Source organism: Otolemur garnettii, unplaced genomic scaffold (assembly GCF_000181295.1).
Source record: "Otolemur garnettii isolate 467f Iridium unplaced genomic scaffold, OtoGar3 scaffold00223, whole genome shotgun sequence".
Classification (NCBI taxonomy): domain Eukaryota; kingdom Metazoa; phylum Chordata; class Mammalia; order Primates; family Galagidae; genus Otolemur; species Otolemur garnettii.
The window spans coordinates 1525754-1537566 of record NW_003852618.1 but is presented as its reverse complement, the minus strand read 5'-3'; the positions used below and the strand labels follow the sequence as shown (position 1 = coordinate 1537566).

General features: G+C 39.4%; 2 protein-coding genes across 2 annotated transcripts in view; one reads left to right on the top strand and one right to left on the bottom strand.

Moving 5' to 3' along the window:
• Nucleotides 1-1871, top strand: part of LOC100941637 (histone H2B type 1) — a 7135-nt gene extending 5264 nt beyond the window's left edge. The window contains exon 2 of the mRNA XM_003801856.3: nt 1854-1871. The gene's annotated coding sequence lies outside the window, so the exon portion shown is untranslated. The remainder of the gene's footprint in view (nt 1-1853) is intronic.
• LOC100956128 overlaps nt 1-11813 on the bottom strand; it is a 46403-nt gene that overhangs the window by 10628 nt on the left and 23962 nt on the right. The gene's annotated exons all lie outside the window — the stretch shown is intronic.

The following is an 11813-nucleotide window of genomic DNA, read 5'->3' as shown; positions in this document are numbered from 1 at the left end:
TTAAGGGAAGAGCCAAATCTTGACGTGCTTGCATTACTAGTAATAATGATTTTATAATTTTGAAACCAATATTCAATTATTATTTGTTAGTCAATTAAAAATATTCGGAATAGGGAACAGAGTCTGGACAAAGGGGGACAGTAATGAAGAATTTTTGGACTCAGTTTCCTGGCTTTGAGTACAAAGTGGAAGATCCTATCATTTTAATATTCTAAAGCCAGACCTGTTAAAAAAAAAAAAAAAAAAAAACCCTCCCCTCATAGCTGCTGGGCTGCTGCTGGCTGGAGGCCTTGATGCTGCTTTCTGCCAGGGCAGGGCTGTTTGCTCTGGGAGAACTAGTCCAACACAGGAAGACTTGCTCTGGACCAGATAAGGAGAAGAAACATCTCTTTTCTTCTGTCACCTTAATTGGGACAGAGGAATCTGTTTGGACCCAAGGCTGTCAGAGCATCACATCTGTGGTGTGTGACTGTGGGTCAGCTAGGATTTGCTCCTTTAGTCAGCCTCTAATTGGCTTCCTCATCAAGACTCTGTTTATATTAAGACCATATATCTTAAAACAGTAAAAAACAAAAGAAAATCCATGCAATTAATGTAATCAGTTGTAGAGCTAGTCTAGTTAGGAGAAATGTAAGTGCAACAAGAACCTTGACAGGATTGTTTGCCTTGCTTTCCTAAGATTTATGATTGTAATACTGATGTGTAAAATAAATACAGAACTAGTCTGTGGCTAAAATCTGTGTGGATAATGTAGAAATATGTAGAAGAAATGTTAGCATTTCTAGACAAGGTTCACATATCAGGTCCATAACTCTCTATTACATTGAAAGTTAAAACTCTTAAAATAGAAAGAGAGAAGAACTCAAAGCTATATCTTGTGAGTTATTTACACAATGGAGAGCAAACCATGAAACCCTTTGTTGCTGTAACAATTTTGATGAATTTATGATATGGCTGATCTATCAGTTATGGAAAATTGATTTGAGTGAATTCAAGTCAGGTTGTCACCTTATTGTTTGGGGTTTTTTTTTTTTTTTTTTTGGCTAGGGTTTGAACCTGCCACTTCTGGCATATGGGGCCAGTGCCCTACTCTTTTGAGCCACAGGTCCCGCCCTATCACCTTATTGCTTAACCCTGGAACTTAATATGTTAGCTTCAAGAATCCACATGATGTGCCCTGATTAATTTTTTGTCAATATTTTTTCCCCAAAGAACATTTTATTGAGCAGAAAGGAACAGATTAGAATATAGAAATATATGAAAGAATCCGATCCTAAAGAACATTTTTCAAGCTATGTCTCTTGAACTAATGACCTTCTCTAGTCTAGAAAAAGTTATGTTTTCCTCACTGGAAACAGAATGCTCCCTTCTACAGAGATTGCAAGAAACATACTGACCAAGCCTAATTCTTTTTTCACTAATTTCTAGATTTCATGCAGTCTACCATCCTTCAATTATGACATTGTGTTGGGCACTTAAAATTAAAGTGATCATAACTTATCTGAATTACAAGTAGGGTATAAGAAGATAATCTCTAAATTTGTTTCCAGGATTTAAGATTTCATCAATGACTTCTTTATTCCTCTGCCCTAGGAATCTTCTTTGTCTTATGGCTTAGCCTTGGCGTGTCAAACACATTTCAATAAAATCAAAAGCCTTCTGTTTATTTATTTATGTTTTTAGAAATGGAGTCTTGCTCTGTCTCCCAAGCTGGAGTGTACTGATGAGATCATAGCTCACTCTAACCTCAAATTCCTGGGCTTAAGCAATCCTCCTGTTTTAGCTCTTGAATAGTTAGGACTACATGCACAGACCACTGACTCGTTTTTTTCTTTTTTTAATTGTTTGTAAAGGCAGGTGTCACTATGTTGCCCAGAGCAGTCTAGAACTCCTGGCCTGAAGCATTCTCCCACTTCAGCCTTCCAAAGTGCTGTGATTATAGGCATGAAGCCTTCTGTCTTGACCATCAACCACTGCAAGGAGGATCACTGTCAAGATCCTAAAACAAGAAATTTTTTCTACAGAGCATGATTAAATTTTACTTAAAGGAAATTTAAAAAATGATATGAAGTCAGAACAATAATAAATTTATAATCATATCTATGGAACTTTTCAGAAGTCTCTTTTAATTACTTGAAAAGCTAGAATAATATAATATCATTATGAAGGAGTAAATAATAACTAACATTGTCTTCACTATAAAAAACAAGAATTAAAAGGCAAAGATTAAGCAAGATATAGTTGTTTATGTATTGCTTGGCTATTTAGCTAGTAAACTGCTGAAACACCTTGTTACTTAAGAACAAAAACATATACTATCCTATCAATTAACTTAAATTGCATATGAAAATACATATAGGCAAACTAATATTTTTAATTTACAGTATGCCCAAGACATAAATGAGAATTGGCCATAAAAATCTCTGAATCTCAGATGTTGAGATGAAGGCAAAGTAGAAATTTCTTTGGTTCTTTTCTTAAGGCCCTACATTCAAAGCTGGATAGGTACAGCCTATATCTTTCTGGAAACTTTTTTTTTTCTAAGTGATAGGTAATTTTTAATGTCTGAAATTTTATATACTTTTAAAAGAACAACTTTAGGTATTTTATAATAAATCATGCAAACTCTTTCTTTCTTTCTTTTTTTTTTTTTGAGACAGAATCTCAATCTGTCATCCTGGGTAGACCATGTCAGCTCACAGCAACCTCAAACTCTTCAGCTGAAATTTTATATACTTTTAAAAGAATAATTTTATCACCTCTTTTGGTGTTGAAATTCTTGATTCTCTTGCTTCAGCCTCCCAAGTAGCTGGGACTACAGGCACCAAACACAATGCCCGACTATTTTTTGGTTGTAGTTGTCATTGTTGTTTGGCAGGCCTGGATTTGAACCTGCCAGCTCTAGTGTATGTGGCTGGCCCACTGGTTGCTGAGCTACAGGTGCCAAGCCTGGACAAACTATTTCTCAGAGGATTTCTTTAGATGTTTAGAATGATGAAAAATGCCCAGTAATAATTTAATGGGTTTTTTGTGTGTTTCAATTCTTTAAAAATGACTTTATATATCATGTCTCCTTTAACAGTAGAATTAATGCAGAGCATAAAACTGAGAGTGTAAGTAGGGCATATGCCTACAAAAAATTCAGGTTTTGTGTAAAACTAAGATGTTCCATAATGATAACTATTTAAACTCCCTATATTTGTCTAAGGAAAAAAGAAACAACTATAAGGTCATATGTCAATGACCTCAATCAATATTAGGAGTAAATGTGATGTGAATATGTAGTTGCACCTAAAAAACATTACAAACCAAATACAATATCTTTTACTAGTGGGTTCTTATAAAATGATGTTTTGGGAATATGAACTTTGCAATAGAATACCAACTTAAAAATAACAAAAGGAGAATATGGAGCTATATAAAGAGTTCCATTTGAATTTTATAGGTAATATTTTATAAATGTAATACTGAACTTTAAAAACTAATTTGTCATACTAACTCGATTGCACTGTAGTTTAATCTAATTTAGTTATTTTTCACAACATTTTAAGTTGACATCTTGAAAATAAACTAGTAGAATATTAAAGCGTTCTGTACGTATTAAGGTATTGGTATTTGGCCACATTATTTCATGCTTGTGGTAGAGATCAACAGTAAGCCAGAGAATACAGATATGCCTAATGCTTTGAACCTTTAAATACATATTCCATGAGCCAAAAGACACTTTATACATACAAAGGGTTCTAAAATTATGTATACAATTTTAAGACAGGAAAAATTTATTTTATACAATGAATATATTGATTATGTTGTATTTAATAGAATTAATAGAATAATCTAGAACTAGACACTCAACACCTACCTTTGTAGTTTTTGGTGTCCTCTTAGAATAAGAATGTTTGTGGGGAAATTAGAGATCAGACACGCTGAACACCACTCCCCCCAAGAGAAAAACGTCCAAGAGCAAAATAGAGCTTAGGAATTTGAGCAAAGAAACTGCAGCTTAGCTTTAATATTTCAATTGATTTTTAATAAAAGTAGCTTTGCTGACTAATAACAAGTCTGTGCAATTCTTGCCGAAAACAGGTTTCAGGAAGCAAACATGTTGCCTGCTTAAAGGTTAATGGTCCAGGCTCGGCGCCTGTGGCTCAAGCGGCTAAGGCGCCAGCCACATACAACTAAGGTGGCGGGTTCGAATCCCCAGCCCGGGCCTGCCAAACAACAATGATGGCTGCAACCAAATGGCCCGGCGTTGTGGCGGGCGCCTGTGGTCCCAGCTGCTTGGGAGGCTGAGGCAGGAGACTCGCTTGAGCCCAGGAGTTGGAGGTTGCTGTGAGCGTGATGCCATGGCACTCTACCCAGGGGTATAGTTTGAGGCTCCGTCTCAAAAAAAAAAAAAAAAAAAAGGTTAATGGTCCAGGCACATTGGAATGCGTATTGTGTACTGCAGCAGGCAAGGCCTGACAGATAATTTATCAAGCCTGGGGGCTACAGCTCTCCCTAAAAAGGAATAAAGCTCCAGCCCTGAAGGGGCTTCCTGGAACGCAGAAACCGTAGAAGAGAGGTGGGTATCACAAAAGTCACTGGGAACAGTGTGCACGACCCAAACCCGCTCTGGGGCAGAGATGAGGAGTTCTTTCTCTCCCAGCTTTCAATGTGGGCATTGGCATTAGCCTGTTTGCCCCACAAGGGCAAACAAGGGGTCTACCAGCCTTTTTGGACCCCCAAAGAGCTAGGCCAACCAAGCAGATGTGGCCACATTCTGTTTGCCTTAAGGCTATGGTCCTTGTTTCTCAAGAAAACAGAAACTAAGTATAGTTAACTTTATCAACTAAGGAAGAGGAGAATTCAATTGCTAATCCATTACGCAAATAGCCCACAGGCCGATCTTTGCTAAATTCCCCATTAGCTCATAGATCCTCCCACCTAAAATTAGAATTGTAAAAACTCAATACAAGCGGAGTGTTGAAAGTACAGGGGCCATTTTATTCTCACCACGATCTCTGGAGGATCCCTTGACCCACCTTTAAGCCTTTTCTCTCTATTTTGTTTCTTTATTTTCCATGTTCGGTGGGTTCCACTTTATTTAGCACGTACCCCACGATCCTGGCGAGGGGCCGGTCCCCCACATCTGGTGCTCAACGAGTGATCTGCTACGGTAAGTGGAACAAGAGTCCAGCGACTCCCGAAAACGGCTTTTTCAGCTCTTCGTGAGTAGGAGAGTTTGGAAGAATTCTGGGGTAACTACGGGACAGTCCCACTCTAAATATTTCCCAAATTTGGATGTTGTTCGGTTGCTTTCAGACCGGAAGCAGGAGTGTCTGTTAATACTCGGAATTAAATTTCTTTGTTTGAAACAGTAGACAAATTTTCTCCGTGGTTTCATCAACACGGCACATTGGACATAGCTAATTGGGAGAGAATTGGCAAGGATTTAATTAAAGCTTAAAAGGCAGGACACGTAGTGCCAGTAACAATTTGGTCAGTTTGGTCAGCGGTCAGAGCTGTTTTAATGCCGCCACCAAAATTGGTTGATCTGCTAACACAGCCTGAACCTAAATATGCTGAACCCTGTGTTGAAAGCAACCCGCCTGTAGTCGATGATATGTTGAGTGATACCTTCAGTGAGAATTCTGGGGAAGGACTTAATGAACCTGCAGAAACTGCAGGCGTGCTTCCACCTGCAAAACCTTCGCTACTGCAGCTTTCTGCTGAGCATTCATTAGTAGATTTTGATACTGACCCCTTGATTCCAGCACTGGCTCCCACAGTGCTAATAAATCCTCCCCCTGCTTGTTTTCGCGGGAGCAGACTGGTTTCGCTTTCACAGCGACAAGTGGTCCGCGCAGACGCATTACCCCCTCACACTAACTCGCATTTCTGCTTTCAGAATGCCCTAAACCTCTCATCCCTTAAGTCTAGAGTCTCTTGCTGTCGCTGCTGCTACCGTAATTAGCGACTGCACGCAAGTAGTTGCAAAACGCGGTACCGGCAATAAATAGATTATTTCATCTCAACCCGCACTGGATGGAGTTCCTTTAAGGACTACTCCGGCTAGTCAAAGAATCACAGCTCCATCTAGTGGTCAGATTTGTAAATCCACTAATCCCGTTGAAAATTTTGATTCTTATATGAGTAGAGGCATCAAAGAGGCTAGAGGGAGAGGGGATCCAGAGGCTGGGAATTTTCCCGTTGTTATTCTTCTCCCTCCTACCCACCCCTAGTCTGAGGCTGATGACCAATAACAAGGGTCTAGAAGAGCGATTTTTGAAAGTTTCCCTTTTGAATTACTAAAAGATCTTAAGGCAGTAGTTCAACAATATGGTCCTACTTCCCGTTTTGTCAAAACTACTCTGCAGTCAATGACCAAGGACAAGCAGTTAATTTCTTTTGATTGGGAGATTCTAGCAAAGGTATGTTTAAGCAAATCTCAATATGTGCAATTTAAGACATGTTGGTCAGATGCCGTTCAGGAGCAGGTCAGGAACAATTGCCAACATAATATCTGCATTATCACTGATCAGTTAATGGGCACTGGAGATATGAAAGCACAAATTTGCAAACTAGTTTGTCGGATGAGGCTGTACAGCAACTACGTTGTAGCGATTTAAAGGCGTGGAGCAAAATCCAAAATGAGTAAATCCTTGTGCCTCATTCACTGAGGTAAAGCAGAAGGCCAATGAGCCTTACGCAGCTTTTATCGCCGTCCTACAAGACTTTGGCTGAGAAGTCTCTGCTGGATGAAAACAACAGAAGGATACTTCTAGAACTTATGGCTTATGAACAAGCTAATCAGGAATGTCGAAGAGCCATAAGACTGATTAGAAATAAGGTCCCTCAGGGAGGTGACAAGATTTCAGCATATATTAGTTTGTGAGGGAATAAGAGGACCTATGCATCAAGCTATTTTAATGCCTCAGGCCATGGCAGGATTAAAGATCGGAGGAACTTTTAATGGCAAATGTTTTTCCTAAGGCCAAATAGAACACTCAGAGAAACAATCAGGCAACAGCCAAAAATCCAGGTCCAGAGGTTTCCACTAGTGTTTGTCCGAGATGTCATAAAGGAAAGTATTGGGTGAATCAATGTTACTCCAAATTTGATAATGAAGAAAAACCTCTTGCTCCAGTTAAGGGAAAGGGAAGGCAGGGCCAACTCCAGGCCCCAAAACAAATTGGGGTAATTCAGGCACCTTTGCTTGCTCCTCAGCAGGCATTTCCAGTTCAACAGTTTACCCTGCCCCCAGTGAACAATCAATCGGTAGGGCAGCAGTAGCTTTATGTGACACTATTGATATTTTCCTGCCAGGAGAGCCTCCAATTAAAGTACCTACAGGAATATATGGGTCTGGGTCTCTTCTAGAAAACACAGTAGAACTATTATTGGGTAGATCAAGTATAAATTTAAAAGGAGTTAAAGTCCATATTGGAGTCATTGATTCACATTATGAAGGGGAAATTCAAATTATAATAAAATTCCTCCACACCGTGGAGTGTAAAAGCTGGTGATCGAATTGCTCAATTTCTATTATTACCTTATATGAAACTTGGAAGCCCTAGCAAGAAAAAAAGAACAGGAGATTTGAGAAGTACTCAGGGTAAGTACTGGGTACTTAAAGCAGGGTAAGGCTGATTATTGGCCAGAACATATCACAGAAGGACACCAAATGTGCACAATTTTTATTCAAGGAAAGCCTTTTTCTGGCATGACTGATACAGGAACAGATGCTTTGATTATTTCATTAAGTCATTGGCCATCATATGGGCCAAAACAATCAGTAACCACTGGTCTACTAGGAGTGGGACCTCCTATGGAGGTTTGTGAACATTCTCTATCTTACTGTGTATTGGGCCAGAAGGACAAGAAGAGACCATCAAAACCACAATCACTCCCATTCCTGTTAATTTATTAGGGCAAGATCTGTTGCAGCAATGGGGAACAGAAATGTCTTTCTTTCCTGGCCAGTATAGTCTGCAAAGTAAAGCTACGATGACAAAAATGGGCCATATGTCAGGGAAAGGTTTGGGTAAAAATGAAGATGGCATAAAACCGCCTGTGCAACCTGTTGTAAAAAAATGACTGATCTGGGCGGGCACAGTGGTTTATGCCTATAATCCTAGCACTCTGGGAGGCTGAGGCCATGAATTGCTTGAGCTCAGGAGTTGGAGACCAGCCTGAGTGGAAGTGAGACACCCCCCTCCCCTCACCCCCATCTCTACGAAAAATAGAAAAACCGAGGCAAGAGAATCGCTTGAGCTCAAGAGTTAGTTGGAGGTTGCTGTGAGCTTTGATGCCAAAGCACTGTACCCAGGGCAACAGCTTGAGAGTGTCTTAAAAAAAAAAAAAAAAAGGACCAATCTGGCTTAGGATGTCCTTTTTACTAGCAGTCACTGTTGTGCCTCCAGATCCTATACCTTTAAAATGGAAAATAGATCATCCCATATGGACTGAACAGTAGCAGTTACCAAAACTGAAGCTGGAGGCTTTACATCAATTAGCAAAGAGCATGTAATAGAGCCTTTGTTTTCCTCATGGAATTCACCAGGATTTGTAATTCAGGAAACGTCCGGTAGATGGCGCATGCTAACTGATTTAAAAGCAGTAAATACCATACTACAACCTGGATTGCCCCCTTCATCCATGATTCCTTCCAATTGGTTGCTAATCATAATTGATTTGAAAGATTGTTTTTTTGATATTCCATTAGCACCACAAGATTATGAAAGATTTTCTTTTACTATTCCAGCAATAAATAATCAGGAACCAGCACAGAGATACCACTGGAAAGTTTTACATCAAGGAATGTTAAATAGTCCTACTATATATATGTCAGAGCTATGTGGGAAAAAATATGACTCCTATTAGCATCAAATACTAACCACTGGTCTACTAGGAGTGGGATCTCCTATGGAGGTTTATGAAAGTTCTCTATCTTACTCTATAATAAATTATCCATTATAGTAATGGTATATACTGTGTGCTGGTTCAACTAGAGAAAAATTGAGTGTTTTATAGACTTACAAATCGCTATGACTTCAACAGGTTTGGTCATTGCTGCTGACAAAGTTCAAACTACCATTCGGTTTCAGTATTTAGGGATGCAACTAGAAGAAAGAACAATCAAGACTCAGAGAGTGAAATTAGGAAGGAATGTTTGAAAACATTAAATGATTTTCAAAACTTGGTGGAAAATATAAATTGGATCTTCCCATCATCAGGAATCTCAATGAACTGTCTCCTAAATCTAAACTCTATTTTAAGAGGAGACTCTGACTTAAAAAATAAAAGATAGCGGGTGGTGCCTGTGGCTCAAAGGAGTAGGGTGCCCAGCCCCATATACCAGAGGTGGTGGGTTCAAACCTGGCCCCGGCCAAAAATAAATAAATAAATAAAAGATAGTTAGCACCCACAGCAGCAGAGGAATTAAAAATAATAGAAACTTGAATTTAGGAAGCTCAGATTCACAGAGTAGATCTGGAATTTCCATTGCAAGTCATTTTTTCCAGTACTCATTCTTCTACTGGTATAATAGCTCAAGGAAAAATTTTGATTTAATGGCTTTTTCTACCTAACAATGCCAGGACGTTAACAATCTATCTGGATTTAGTATCTCAACTAATTAGACAAGCAAGATGGAGGGTTGCTAAATTATTAAGAATGGAGCCAGAAACTATCATTGTCCCCTTAATAAAACAACAAATTAAACAAGCATATATTAACTCCATATCCTGGTAGGTGAATTTGGCATACCATATAGAAAAATCAGATAATCATTATCCTAAGAATTACTCCAATCCTTCAAATTAACCACTTAGGTATTGCCAACAAAAGTAAGGTCAACTCCAATTGAAAGTGCCTTTACTGGCTCGGTGCCTGTGGCTCAAGAGGCTAAGGCGCCAGCCACATACACCTAAGCTGGCGGGTTCAAATCCAGCTCATGCCCACCAAACAACAATGGCAGCTGCATCCAAAAAGTAGCTGGGCATTGTGGCAGGCACCTGTGGTCCCAGCTACTTGGGAGGTGGAGGCAGAAGACTCACTTGAGCCCAGGAGTTGGAGGTTGCTATGAGCTGTGATGCCAAGGCACTCTACCCCGGGCGACAGCTTGAGGCTCTGTCTCAGGAAAAAAAAAAGAAAGTGCCATTACCATCTTTACTGATGCTTCTACAAATGGTAACAGCATATAGTGGACTAAAATATACTGGAATAAAAGAAAAAGTCATTCAAACTCCATATACATCTGTTCAAAGCAGAATTAGCAACAATTATTGCTGTGTTACAGGACTTCCCACAAAAACTCAATATTGTATGTGATTCAGCCTATGCGGTAAATATCACTAAAAATAAGGAAAAGGCCTTGGTAAAATATTTAAGTCATCCTCAATCCTATTGGCTGTTCAATACCTTTCAAGAGTTGGTTAGACATAGACAAAATCTTTTTTATATTACTTATATTAGTTCCCATACTAACTTACCTGGTCCTTTTTTTTTTTTTTTTTTTTTTGGCCAGGGCTGGGTTTAAACCCACCACCTCTGGCATTTGGGGCCAGCACCCTACTCCTTGAGCCACAGGTGCCACCCAACTTAACTGGTCCTTTTACAGAAGCTAATCAAAAGGCTGATTCTTTAGTGGCCTTAGAATTTACTGAACCTGAAAAATTACATAACTTGACCCATATTAATGTGGTAGGATTAAAACAAATTTGACATTATCATGAAACAAGCAAGGCAAATAGTTCAACAGTGTCCTCAGTGCAGTATTTTCAGGTCACCATCTTAATCATCTAGAGTTAATCTCTGAGAGTTAGAACTAAATATCATTTGGCAAATGCACATTACACATATACCATCTTTGGAAAACTTTCCTTTGTCCATGTGTTATGCCCGAAATTCTCCCAAAAGACCCCCACAGACAGTCCGAGACACACTCCGATGTAAAAAGCACGAAATGAATTTATTTCAGGCCCTGGGAAGCCTGGACTCTCCTGGCATGCAAGCCTAGGACGAGCCCTGAACCTGGGGTGTGCAAGGTTTTTATGGGGTACAGAAGGCAAAAAGGGTAGGGTCAGGGTACGGGTACACTCCTGATTGGTGGTTGATGATTTCACTAGTAAAGGAGGATTTGCATTGGTGGTTGATGATTTCACTAGTAAAGGAGGATTTGGATTGGTACAGGTGAAGGGTCGGGGATTTCTTAACCGGGGCTAGAGGTGGTGTAGCCTAATTAGGAAGAAGAATACCTAAATTTCAAGGAAGTAAATACCTATTGCCTATTATGGGAGCTGTTCAAGGGAACTGATACTTATTGCCTATTATGGCAGCTGTCTGCCTTAGGTGACTCAATTCAATGGCTTAATGGCTGTGCTACCAGGGGTGGGGGAAGCAGCAGGGAGTGGCCCTGCGGTTTTAACAGAGCTTATGTAGTAGATAACAAAATGGTGCTGGTCTGGCCCTTACACATGTTACAACTGATACATTTTCCCATGTTATCTGGGCTTCATGCCAAACAGGAGAAAGTACAGTTCATATCAAAAGGCATCTTTTAGCATGCTTGGCAGTCTTGGGACTTCCACAAAAAATTAAAACAGATAATGGACTGGCTATGTCAGTAAATCTTTCCAGAAGTTTGTAAAACAATGGAATATTACTGACTGGCATACCTTATAATTCACAAGGTCAAGCTATTGTAGAAAGAGCCAATAGAATCTTAAAATAGCAGCTATCTAAACAATAGAAAAAAAGGAGGGGAACAAACTACACCCCATATGCAACTACATTTAGCTCTTTTTACTTTAAATTTTTTTTTTTTTTTT